Source organism: Ursus americanus, chromosome 32 (assembly GCF_024610735.1).
Source record: "Ursus americanus isolate L20-20 chromosome 32, mUrsAme1.1.p, whole genome shotgun sequence".
NCBI lineage: Eukaryota > Metazoa > Chordata > Mammalia > Carnivora > Ursidae > Ursus > Ursus americanus.
In genome coordinates, this window is record NC_142158.1 from 11,904,287 (window position 1) to 11,917,491 (window position 13,205).

Consider the following 13,205-nt stretch of genomic DNA (forward strand, 5'->3'; position numbering starts at 1 on the left):
GTCACATAACCTCTCTGGGCCGGGAGCCCCTCTCCACCTGCTTATGATGGCTGCCACCATAGTTTTTTCAGACTTTCTTCCTTAACTGATGTTTTCCTGGTTTTTATTTGATGATCAGAACATAAACATGATGATCAACTTGAATGTAGCTCTCAGTGCAAATACTGAAACTAGGAAAGGGTAGCTGGGCCGGGCCGGCTCAGTCAGTAGAGCATGTGACTCTTGGTCTTGGGGTTGTGAGTTCAAGCCCCATGTTGGGTGTAGAGATTACTTAGAAAGTAAAATCTTTTAAAAATGTATATATATAAAGCTACGTGATTGTAGTTTGCCCCCCCCCCAAAGAGTTATTCTATTGCTTTTCCAGCTTAAAATCTGGGGACAACTTGTTCTTAAAAAGAGGCTCTAAAAGGACCTCGAGGGTGTTATGCTAAGTGAAATGAGTCAGAAAAAGACAAATACTGGGTGATCTCACCCACATGTGGAATCTAAAAAGCTGAACTGGTAGAAGCAGAGAGAAGAATGGCGGTGGCCCAGGGGCTGGAGGTGGAGGCAATGGGGAGCTGTAAGTTAAAGGGTGCAAACTTCCAGTGATAAGATGAATAAGTTCTGGGGCTCTAACGTACAGCATGGTGGCCACAGGTCGCAGTACTGGGTTATATACATGAAAGCTGCTAAGAGAGCAGAGCAGATCTTAAATATTCTCAACACACACACACACACACACACACACACAAGGTAATTACGTGAGGTGATGGAGGTGCTTACTAGCCCTATTGTGGTAATCATTTCACAATATATATGTGTATCAAATCACCACGTTGTGTGTCTTAAACTCACACAACAGTGTATGTTGATTACAGTTCAGTAAGTGTGGAAAACACTAGAGGCCCTCAAATATTATCTTAAGGCATTGATAATCTGTTAGGTCTCAAATTCCACAAGCTCATGACTTCCTGTCACATACATTACATGCTCAAACACTTCCAATCTTTCACAGCACATTAACAAATTTATAAGGAAAAGCTGAGCCACCCGAGAATGAGATGTCACAGAGAGCCCCCACTTCTGTAGGAGAAGCCCAGATCAGGGAGCAGTTTTAGAAATAATTCTACTCAAAGACAAGAGGGGAGTATAGTTAAGTAATAGCAGATGTTTACAACAAGTTAAACGCATGATTATGGCTTCAAATCGCCGTTCGGTTATGTTTCTTGTTACAGGATTAAAAACGGCCGACGCACTTGTCTGCTCCAGCCTCTGATCAAAGCCTCCCTTAATTTGATATTTTATTAATTTCTAGCTGTACTAAAAAAGAAACAACCAGCCCATGAGCTCACTTCTTAAAAAAAAAAAAGTATTTACACTTACTTAAAAAAAGTGAACATTTTTTAAGACCTAGATTGAGTTTTGTACTTCTTAAATGTGTAATTCTAGTACTATTAAAATCTTTAATTTATGAAGGAGTTTCATTTACAAAATACAATTCCTGCAGGTTGTACAAGAAGGGTGATACTGATGCAATTGATACTGACGGTTAACGATGCTCATCAGGTTGGGCTTCTTTCTCTCTGTCCCGACTTTAGCTTCTGTTTGCTGCCTGTGAGTGGTCAATTTCTTGGTTGGTTACTTTGGTTCGTTTCCCTTTTGCTCCCCTTTTCCCTTTGTATGTATTTTTTGTGGTTTTTTTTTTTGCCTGATTTTTTTCTTTTTTAACATCAATCAATGCTTGCATGAGAAGGTTCAGATGACATCTGGCCTTTCAGTTCTCAACTCTCCCTTTCCTGCCTCCTGCACTGCACTGCCTTTTTCTCAGGGCATCTTGGCAGACGCTATGCTGGGGAGCCCTGGGTGTTTGTGGGGACAGCGCAGCCTTTTCGGAGCTGAGCCAGCCGGACATAGCTACTCTTGCCACCCCCGAGCTGCTGGAGCCTCTGGTTTCAAACTTTGTAAAATCACCACAGTTCCTTTCTGATCGTGAAATCTTGCGCAGAATCGTCATGTAAGGGGGACAGAAGGGGAACAGCCCGTGTTGAAGCGGGTGTGTGTTTTTAGGGAATACTGATAAGCTTCCCTTGGAAGTCCCACCGCCATGTAATGCTGCAATGATTTTTACCTTTCAGTATGAAAATAATAAAAATCCTTTCGGAGTTTCTTTTTTTTCCCATAACGATGAATTACTTATCTCTTCTGCCAATTCTTTTTATTTATTTTTATTTACTTCTGTCAATTCTTGAGATCGGAGAAAACAAGGTAAAGGGGTGTGTCTGACAGGGAAGGCTTTAGGAGCTAACAGCTGTCCCAAGGCCGCTGCTCAGGTCAGTGGAGGAGGGCCCGGGAAGGAACAGCTCAGAAGAGGGCTGCGGTCAAGTCTGAAGGTCCGAGTGTGGGGTCTCTGTGTCGTTGTGTTGCTTTTGCCTTCTTCATCCACTAAGAGCACGGGGTGGAGAGAGAGAGACGTGTTTCCCTCACAGTGAGAACATGGCTGCTGTTCAGCTGTAGTCATACCTCAGTCATCCCTGATGATCAACTACTAAGTGAGACCAGCAGAAACTACCCACTGAGCCAACCCCATTAGGTGATCCACGTCCCTGATTAATGACCACTAATCTGTATTCATTGTTTACCAGCAGCTTAAAAAGGCCTTTAATAATACCAGAGAAGAAAACAATTAGGAAAGTACAGGCTAGTTGACCCTGTGACCTACAGAGGCCTAGACTTTTCTCTAACCGGTCGGTTTTGGCCCTAGAGTAAGTGTAGCTCCATACTTCCTTTAATTACGTGGCACTAGTTTCTCATCTCCTTGGGAAGCTCAAAATGCTTGATTCATTAATAGGCACTCTTTCTCTTAATTATTAGTATCTGTCCCTCAGGCACCTTCTTTAAAGAAAAATATGTATAGCTTTGAAATTGCTTATTCTTTTATATAGATTCAATTACCAACGCAATGTCTTCAAATAGACCTTTTAAGTAAATTTTTTGTTGAAGTGGAGTATACATACCTAAATATATACAAATCATAAGAATCACGGTTGGAAGAATTTTCACACCCACGTACTCACTGAGTCTCCAGGTTGGGGAATAGAACCCTACCGTGACCCGAGAAAGCCCCTTCTTTGGTGCCCCCTTGGTTACTCCCCCAAGATAACCACTATCCTAATTCTTACACTGTACCCTAATATTTCTGCCTTTGAACTTTTCTGTTTTAACAGCTTAAATCTGCTCCCATGGACAGAGACTTTCCTTGGCAATATTTTTACCTCAGCAATCTCAATTCTAAAGAATGCTAGTTATTTTGCCTTTTCCTCTGTGTCTTATAAGTTGGACTAGCTTGATATAAAGCCAAAGAACTCACAGGCTAAAAAACGTCTTTCCTACAGATGGGATCAGTCTCTTTTGTTTAATCATTTGGCCACCGAGGAAGCAAGGTGTGCACAAGTGTGCACCTTCCTATTTTTTTCCTGCCTCAACTTCTTTTTTTTCTTTTTACGTCCTCAGTAGACAGCCTTCTCTACCCTGTGCTATCCTTGCATACAAACCTTCCTCAACACGTCCTGCTTTCCAGAATTAATCACCACTTGAAGTTATTCTACTATTTATCTCACAACAGGCACACACAACCTCAGAGAATCCCTTTTTTATTTCTGCCTTTTTTTTTTAAGATTTTATTTTTAAGTAATCTACACCCAGTGTGGGACTTGAACAAGCAACCTCGAGATAAAGAGGCACAAGCTCCACCAAGTGAGCCAGCCAGGTGCCCCTTACTTCTACTCTTGATGTAAAAGCAGGCAAGGGCAGCGCAAAGCTAAAATAAGCAACTGGGATTACGTCAATTTTAAAAGCTTCTGTACAGTAAGGAAAACCAACGAAATGAGACAACTGACTACTTGAGAGAAGATATTTGCATATCTTACGCCCAAAAGGAGTTAATCTCCAAAATATATAAAGAACTTATGCAACATAGGAGCAAAAAACCCAGACAATCCAATTTTTTAAAAAATGGGCAGAGGACTTGAATACACATTTTTCCAAATAAGAGCTACAGATGGCCAAGAGGCACATGAAAAGGTGCTCACCACCACTAATCACCAGGGAAATGCAGATCAAAACCACACTGAGATTTCACGTCACACCTGTCAGATTGGCCATTACCAAAAAAGACAAAAAATAAGTGTTGGTGAGGATATGGCAAAAGGGCAACACTCATGTGCTCTTGGTAGAAATGCAAACTGGTACAGCCACTGTGGAAAACAGTATGGAGATCCCTCAAAAAATCCAGCAGTTCCACTTCTGGGTATTTATCCAAAGAAAACACCAATTTGAAGAGATGTATGCATCCCTGTTTTCATTGCAGCATTGTTTACAATAGCCGAGATATGGAAGACACCCAAGTATCCATCAATAGATGAGTGAATGAAGAAGATATATACACAGTGGAATATTACTCAGCCATAAAAAAGAATGAAATCTTGCCATTTGCAACAATGTAGATGGACCTTGTGGGTATAGGTTAAGTGAAAGAAGTCAGACAGAAAGACAAATACAGTATGACGTCACTTACAGGTGGAATCTAAAAAACAAAAGAAATGAACAAAAACCCAAAACAGACTCATAGATACAGGAAACAAACTATTGGTTACCAGAGTGGGGAGGGGGGTGAGAGGTTGAACAAAATAGGTGAACGGCATTAAGAGGTACGAACTTCCAATTATAAAATAAGTCACAAGGATGAAAAGTACCGCATAGGGAATGGAGTCAATAATATTTTAATAACTTTGTATGGTGACAGGTGGTAACTAGACTTGTCATGGGGAACATTTCATAGTGTGTACAAATATCAAACACTATGATGTACACCTGAACTAATAGGATATTGTATGCCAATTATACTTCAATAAAAAAAACTATTATCCCTGTTTTGCGAAAACCCATTATGTCACCATCAATTAAGTTTTCCAATTAAAATGACAACCTTTGATTAGTCTAAATTCCTATTATTAAAACCAGTCAGTGAATTCAATATTCCATTGTGTCATTTTAATATTAATTATAATCATATTTTCATACAAGAGAAATAAACATGTTAAAGATTATTCATTTATTTAAAGATTTTATTTTTCAGTAATCTCTACACCCAAAGGTGGGGCTTGAACTCGTAATCCCAAGATCAAGAGTCGCATGCTCCTCCAACTGAGCCAGGCAGGCGCCCCTAAAGATTTTTTTAAAAAGACTATAAGAAATCTATACCCGAAGGGGTAAATGAGTAGAAAACCAACTTTTACAATGTATGGCTTTTCGGTTGATCAGCCTGAGTCTGAGGCTCTGCTCTTAAATGAAGGTGGAATGTCTGTGTTTGTACATCTGCTTGCTGAAACCATAGGCATCCCATTCATTAGCTCATTCATTAATTCATTTCCTGAGCCCTATTATGTGCCTGGCGTTGTGTTAAGGCTGGACTTTCCAAGGAGAAGTTCTTTTCTTCATATGGTGCAGAAACTTGGAGGCCCGAATACGATATTTATAGGTCTGACCTTTAGAGTACAAGAAACACGTGGCTTCTTAAAATAGAGTATTGTTGCTTTTCATTACAGCATGCACATAACGAGAGGTTCAAATGCATTTTTGGGATGAAGATAATGGTTTTGTGCATGTTTCTCTATAAAAAATTAAGGTTAAGGATAAGCTCTAGGTTGGTTAGATTTAAATAAATCCAGATCATTGTTACTTTTAAAATTGACCTGATCTCTTTGCCAATTAAGTAACAACACTATACTGCAGCTCTGGATGAATGGGCCTGTTTCTTCGCGGGGGTCATCCCTTACTGGGTTTTAGACTGCCTCCTCTCCTCTCAGCTCTACCAGGACGGTGAGAATCATAGTCTACATTTGGGTGTTGGTTTGGTTTAGAGTCTCATATGAGGAGGATCTGTAGGTCTCTTCAAGGAAGCATTAGGTAGCTGTATGAAAAAAAGTATTGACTAGCCTTTTCCTATTATACAGTAAGTCATATATTTGATGTTTCCAGTGATTTCTTGCAGGTACATTCAGAAACACTAACCAGATAATACAACCTTGCTTTTAGATAAAATCCAAAGATTTATGATAAAAGTTTCAACGGAAGGCATGAAGTGGGAGGGTGATTCTCTTCTTCCCATGGTAATCATTCTGTTATCAGTTGACAGATGGAACATTTTCAGCTTTGACTGAACCCATATCCGTTAGCTCAGATTTTTCTGAGATCTGTGCTACGGAGAGGTAAGCGCCAGTTAAAATGAATTTGCTGAAAGGTATATAAATTCGACCCATGGAATCCACTACTGTTAATCCCATTAACGCTTCTACTAATTGTATTGTGTGATCAGTGAGCTGCGATCTCACTCCCTTTTTGTATTCTTGTTGAATACAGAAGACAGATAAATGTCAGATCCCTGCCCTAAGTTAAGATTCCTCCCTGTAAAAGAATTCTGGACTCAGAAGGGAAGAATGCTCCTTTACAAGGTGACATCATCCTGTCCACTCTTGGCTCAGGGTCAGCAAACTCATGGATCAGTGGTTTCTAGTCTATGGGATGTGGATGCCAGAAGAGATGAGAAGTGTTTGTCGAGCATTTGGGAGGGTTTGCAAGCATTATCTATAACCGCATAAATAATGTTTTATACCTACATGTATTATTTGTTGAAAGTATGAAGACATGAAACTGCGATGAATAAAATATAATATGTTTAAAAGCATTGTTAAATTCATAGGAGTTTTTTTGTCATTACGTATGTCTTCCATCAGTTGCTGTCAGAAGCATAACTTTGCTTATATGCAGGTTTGTAATTTTTAACAATAAAATGGTCTTCATAATTTAAAAGTTTGGGGGTCATTGTTTGGAAATGTGAGTGATTTATATTTAATTCATGGATGAGCTCTTCTCCACTCCATAAAATATTGAGGTGTTGACATTATAAAACTATTACAGATGGAACAATTATACAAATCCTAATCTGTAAAAGTCACAGTATTTTTTACCACACTGTTTCCTACTTCCCTCTGTCTCTTAGCATTTGCAGCTCTCATTTGGGAAAGATAGTATAAGTGTGCAAAAAATTAAGTAATGAGCTAAGAAAATGCAAAGAGCAAGTAGTGCACGATCAGCTGTCAACTGCTTTGAGCTCAGAGGAAAGAGTGGGAGGAAGGAATGGGGAAAGAGAGAGAGAGAGAGAAAGAGATGGGCAATGTGGTGAGAGAGAGTGTGTCACCTAGGAGTCTGGACATTAGGTCAAGTTTTTATAGACTCTTACTCCTGGCTCTGCTAATGACCATGTGAGTGGCCACAGACAGATAACCTGACCCTGCGAAGCCTCCATTTTATCATCAATAAAATCAGGATTTTCATACCTCCCTCACCGTGTTATTGTGAAGATGACTATGACAAAGTGCTTTCAATGCTTTGTGCTACAGCCGGTCTGCAGTATGTGCCGAATGAATGGTAGCTACTATTTATTCTATTAGATTGTCAATCCCGCCTGCGTTGGAAGGATGAGTTATTTATTTTTGCTTCCCCAGAATACAGCAAGGCACAATGCTTGACTCATAATAAGTACCCCAAAACAAAACAAACCCAAAACAACAAATGTTTGCTGAATAAAGGGATGGAAGGATAGACAAAAAGATGGCAAGATGAATTTTAAAAATGAACTGCAAGCTTTGGTGACCTGGGAGGGTCTCATGAAGAAGCAAGATTTGAGGTGAATCTAGAAGAATGTGTGGAAAATGTAAGAGGGCATTGCAATGGGAGATGGGTATAAACCAGGGTACAGATGTGAGAAAACACAATATGTGTGGAGGGTAGATTGGGATACGGTTGTGGAGGGCACGGAATGCCAGGTTGGGGATTGTGTATCTTATCTGCTGACAGTGGGCAGTCAGTGCAGATTTGGAGACTGACATGGGGAGAACTTTCCAGAAGGTTAGTCTGGTGCTGGTGTGTGGTATGGGGTGGAGAAAGGAATGGGGCAATCCACTCTAAATGGGACATGGTCAAGTCCCTGATCATTGTTGCCATTATGGAAACAAAGAGAGACAAAAAACAGATTAAGGAAAGGGCAGTAGTCCCTGTGTCTTCTCTATTCTTTTTAAGTTCTTAATGTGGCCATTTAAACCATTTACCCACATCCATACTGATACCTGAAATATACAAGATGACAGTTTTAACAATCATTGCAGGTGAATGTTTAGCTGGAGAGAAGGCAAGCTTAAATTGGAGGGTTAGATTGATGGGAGGTATGGAGCATGGAGCATTAACTGAGTCAAGAAGTGACAGTGATTTTGGGACTGGCTGGATTTTATTCTCTTAGATACTTTGGAAGATAAACTGCAGTTAGGGTTAGGAAATGGATCAATCTATGGAATGTGTAACTGATCTGAGGAGGCTGAATTGCTAACATGAGAGACTCACTTGTATGGAGAAAGGTGAATTAGATTAGGTAGAGTGGGAGCCACATGGGGATTGGGGGGATGGGGTTGACCTGCCAAGAGGAGGTGGACAGCAGGGGCTGGATGGCTCCCCTGGTGATAGAGAGCACAGGTGAAGCCTGGTGAAGTGAGAGCCAGACTGGGCCACTCCTCCTTCTCCTGTCACTAGGGTGGCCTTGTGGACCTCTCCTTGCCACTCCATTTTCATTTGACCAGGAGCAAACAAGTGGAGCCTGGGAAATAGAGTCAGAGCAGGCTGCCTGATCTTGTTACATTTCCAGGACAGAGGTCTGTCTCTGTGGAGGAAATTATTTTTCTCAGATAAAGGAACCATCTTGGGAAAGAAATACAGAGAAAGAAAGAAGAATAGAAAGGAAGGAAGGAAGGAAGAAAAAAAGGAAAGAAGGAAGGGAAAAAGAGGAAGGGAGGAAAAACGGAAAGGGTCCTTTTTCTCCTACTCTCATGGAGAATTCTCTCATTTATTTACCATATCTGTTAAGTTAAAAAAAAATCCACTTTCCTCTTCTTCTAATAACCACCATGTTTATGGATCACTGACTTTGTTTCTGTAGTAACTCTCTGAGAATCGTAATGTACTCTTTTTCTCCTGCACTGGGGACCAAACAAGAAGGGTGTTGAACTCCCTAAATGTTATTATACAAAAATCATAGAACATCCTTGGTACTGAAAGTTTCATAAAATGTACAAAACACCAGAGTGTCTTTGGACCTCTCAAAGGCAACTCTGTAAACAGAAGAGAGCAATGCTTCTAGCAATCTGAGGGAAAAGGATTTCCCATCTAGAGTTCTATACCCAGCTAAATTATCAGTCAAGTATGTGGTGGAATAAGGACACTTTCAGACACACAAGTTCTCCAAAAAGGTATTTCCCATGCACTTTTTCTCAGTAAAGTTGATGAAAGGTGAGTGCCATCAAAACAAGGGAATAAATGAAGAGAATGAAAGGCATGGGATCCAGACAACAGAAGGTACAACCACCATGACAGGCAAAGGAAGCCTTAGGAAGACAGTGAAAAGAGCTCCCAGGTCAAATGTGGAGAAGCAGGTCTGCAGAGCTGTCAGTCAAATTAGAGCAAGTCAGAAGACTCCAGGAAGGATTTTTTTTTTTTTTATCACAAAGCTAGTTAACATCCATCGCCACACATAGTTACAAAAAATTTTTTTTCTTGCAATAGGAACTTTTAAGATTTACTCTTTTAGCAACTTGCATAATTGTAACACAATATTATTAACTATAGTCACCAGGCCGTACCTTGCACCCCCATGACTTATTTATTTTGTATCTGAAAGTTTGTACCTTTTGAGCTCCTCCTCCCATTTCACCCACCTCCCACCCTCTAACCAGGAAAGATTTTTTTCTAAGCAGATGCAATTAATAGAATATCTGTTGTGAATCTTTGTGTTGAGAAAATATTGACTTAACTAGGGGAGATTTGGGGAATAAATTAATGATAACAGATAACTAAGCAAAAACAAAAAAAAAAGTACAGCTGTGAATTCTGTGAGGAGGGGGAAGCTGTAAAGAAAAGAATAAGTTCATAATAATTTCACTACCTAAAAAACAACATAGTAGTGTTATTTGTAACGGCCAAAAGGTGGAAGCAAACTAAATATCTGTGAACAGATGAACAGATAAACAGAATGTGCTCATTACGTACTCTGGAATATTATGCAGCCTTCAAAAAGCAGGGAATTCTGACACATGCTACGGCATGGACGAACTTTGAAGACATTATGCTAAGTGAAATAAGCCAGACAAAAAAATAAATATTGTAGGATTCACTTATATGAGGAACCTAGAATAGTCAAATTTGTAGAGACAGAAAATAGAACAGGAGTTCCCAGGTGCTGGGTTAGGGGTGGGGAGGAGGGCATTAGTGTTCAATGGGGACAGCGTGTCTGTTTGAGATGACGACAAAGTTCTGCAGATGGATGGTGGTGATGTTGCATGACATTGTGAATATACTTGATCCTACTGGATTGTACACTCAGAAATGGTTAAAAGGGTGAATTTTATGCTATATATATATGTATTTATTACAATTTTTAAAAATAAAGAAAAACCCTGTAAGGTGGTGTACAAATAAATGGAATTAGAATTATTATTTTCATATTGATGAATATGAAATTTTTATGACTCAGGTATTGGGGAATCTCACTTTCCTTTTGAAAACTAGATGTGAAAGCTATCTTTTTCCTACAAAATTGCATACCTTTACTTTTTAGATTATTAGAAATGTATAACAAATAAGTCCTCTATGTACTCACCTTATATTAATAAGCTTTATGCCTTAAGATCACATTATATGACTTTTCTAACACATACTTTGTTTTTTAAGATTTTATTGTATTTATTTATTTGGGGGGAGGGGCAGAGGGAGAGGGAGAAGGAAAGAATCTCAAGTGGACTCCCCAATAAGAGCGAAGACCCATGTGGGGCTCCATCTCACCACCCTGAGATCATGACCTGAGCAGAAACCAAGAGTCAGATGCTTAATCCACCCAGGCGCCCCTCTAACCCATACTTTTTAATGTAAACAGTCGGACCACAGTGTATATATGGCTTAAAAGTTGCCTTTAAAAAAAAATGAATCACTTTTAATTAACTAATTAATTAATTAATTTATTCTTTTAAGTAGGTTCTATGCCAACAATGGGGTTCGACCTTACGACCCTGAGATCAAGAGTTACTCGCTGTCCTGACTGAGCCAGCCAAGAGCCCCCATCTTTTTTTTTTCCACTTCACAATACATTTGTCTTCTTTCTACAACCGTGACTCTATAAATAGACTACATCCATTTTCTTTTTTTTTTTAAAGATTTTATTTATTTATTCGACAGAGATAGAGACAGCCAGCGAGAGAGGGAACACAAGCAGGGGGAGTGGGAGAGGAGGAAGCAGGCTCAGAGCGGAGGAGCCTGATGTGGGGCTCGATCCCAGAACGCCGGGATCATGCCCTGAGCCGAAGGCAGACGCTTAACCACTATGCCACCCAGGCGCCCCTACATCCATTTTCTTAACATTTATTTTTAATAACAATGGAATCAAGATGTTTTCCCATGTTAACATAGTTCCCTCTTACAAAGACAAGTCCCTCCCTAGTTAAAAAAGAGGGTTGAAAAACCCTCCTATGGCATATTACGTATTTTCTCAGGGCTACAAAACCAGGAGAAATATTGATTTTTCTTTGAAGAATGCAGTCATTCTAATGTTAAATCACGAGATTATTTTTTCCTTATTCGGTAAAGCAAAATAAAAGGTTGTTTAGAGATGACAGGTGACATTTCTCCTCAGCAGCTTGGTGGGAAAGGACTCCAGATGTTTTGCTTGATGCCACCTGAAGCCAAATTGCTAAGCAGGTAAAACTTCAGGGAGCCGCCAGACAGGTTGAACAAGAATGATGTGTGGCTCTCCACACCCACCTTTGCGAGACAGAACTGCTTCTCTGGGCTTGTTGAAACTGCCGTGGGACTGTGCTAGAACTCTTCCCCAAATCTGAAACCTTTCTGTCTGATGTCAGTGTCGTTTAAATGTTTCAGGTTAAAATTCTGCAAATCATTAAAAACGCACAAATCAAATCCAGTTATATTTGTTGCAATGGGCATTGATTTACGGCCGAAGAAACAGTCCTGTAGGCTCTCCTCCTGATGTGCGTGATTTTTTTCTTGAATCCAAATCTTGCTGAAGGGAAGGTTTCTCATTTGGAGATGAGTGTTCAGTTCACTAAATCCTGGGGAGCTGATGAAAGAAACCAGAAATAGCCCCGTCTCTTAGAGCTGCCCATATGAATGTCCACGGATTACTACAGGTTTTAGGAGAAAACAGTCTGGTTTTGATGTGTGCAGCCCTTATCCTGAGGGCTACAGAGGGATTGCTGGAAGACCCTGCAAGGACTGGGGCCCCCGACAGGGCAGGATTGTTTCCTAAAGATGTTTCGTGGTGGTTGTGACTGCCTCCCATGCGATGATGGCTCACTGCTTCAGTTCTGCCTCTCCCTGTCTCATTTCCCATCCGTGGTGCATGCTATTTGCTATCGATGTGAAAATTCTAGAACGGGGTGAATCACTCCTATAGAAAGCTCCAGGATCTGTGCCTCGCTACTTTAAAAGAGCTTTTTAAAAAACAAACAACAAAATGGCATGCACCTTCTAAAGCAATGCCGACAAGACATTTTAAATGAGGTTGGAAAATGCTCATGGTATAATGCTAAATTAAGAAGCTGGATACAAATTTGTATATAGGATCTGCCATCAGGTTAAAAAAAAAATCATTGAAAAAAACAACAAGCCACTGGAAGGAAATCTACCAAAAATGCATAGTGTGATTGCCTCATCTGGGTGGTGTAGTTATAGATGAAATTTTCTTAGCTTCTCTGCATCCAACCTTTTCTGAGTTTTTTTACAGCAAACAAACATACTTTTACAATTGTAGGGGGGAAAACCCCACCTTCAGATTGATCCTTCTAAGCAAGTCCTTTACTTGATTTGCTAGCAAACTCTCAGGTCTAATCTAGGTTTTGCGCCCCACAGGAGGGACCCTGGTAAGGAACGCAACTTCTCACTGCCTCAGTTGTTTCTGTGGGCGGGGGAGGAGTTTGAGCAGAGTTTCTTTGCTGAGATCTGTGATCTTACCAAGTCTCTGACAAAATGAAACTATTGCAACCCTGGATTAGGAGAGTGGGTTGAAACTGAGAATTTCCCCCCAGCTCCCGCGCTTCTCAGCTGCTCACTCT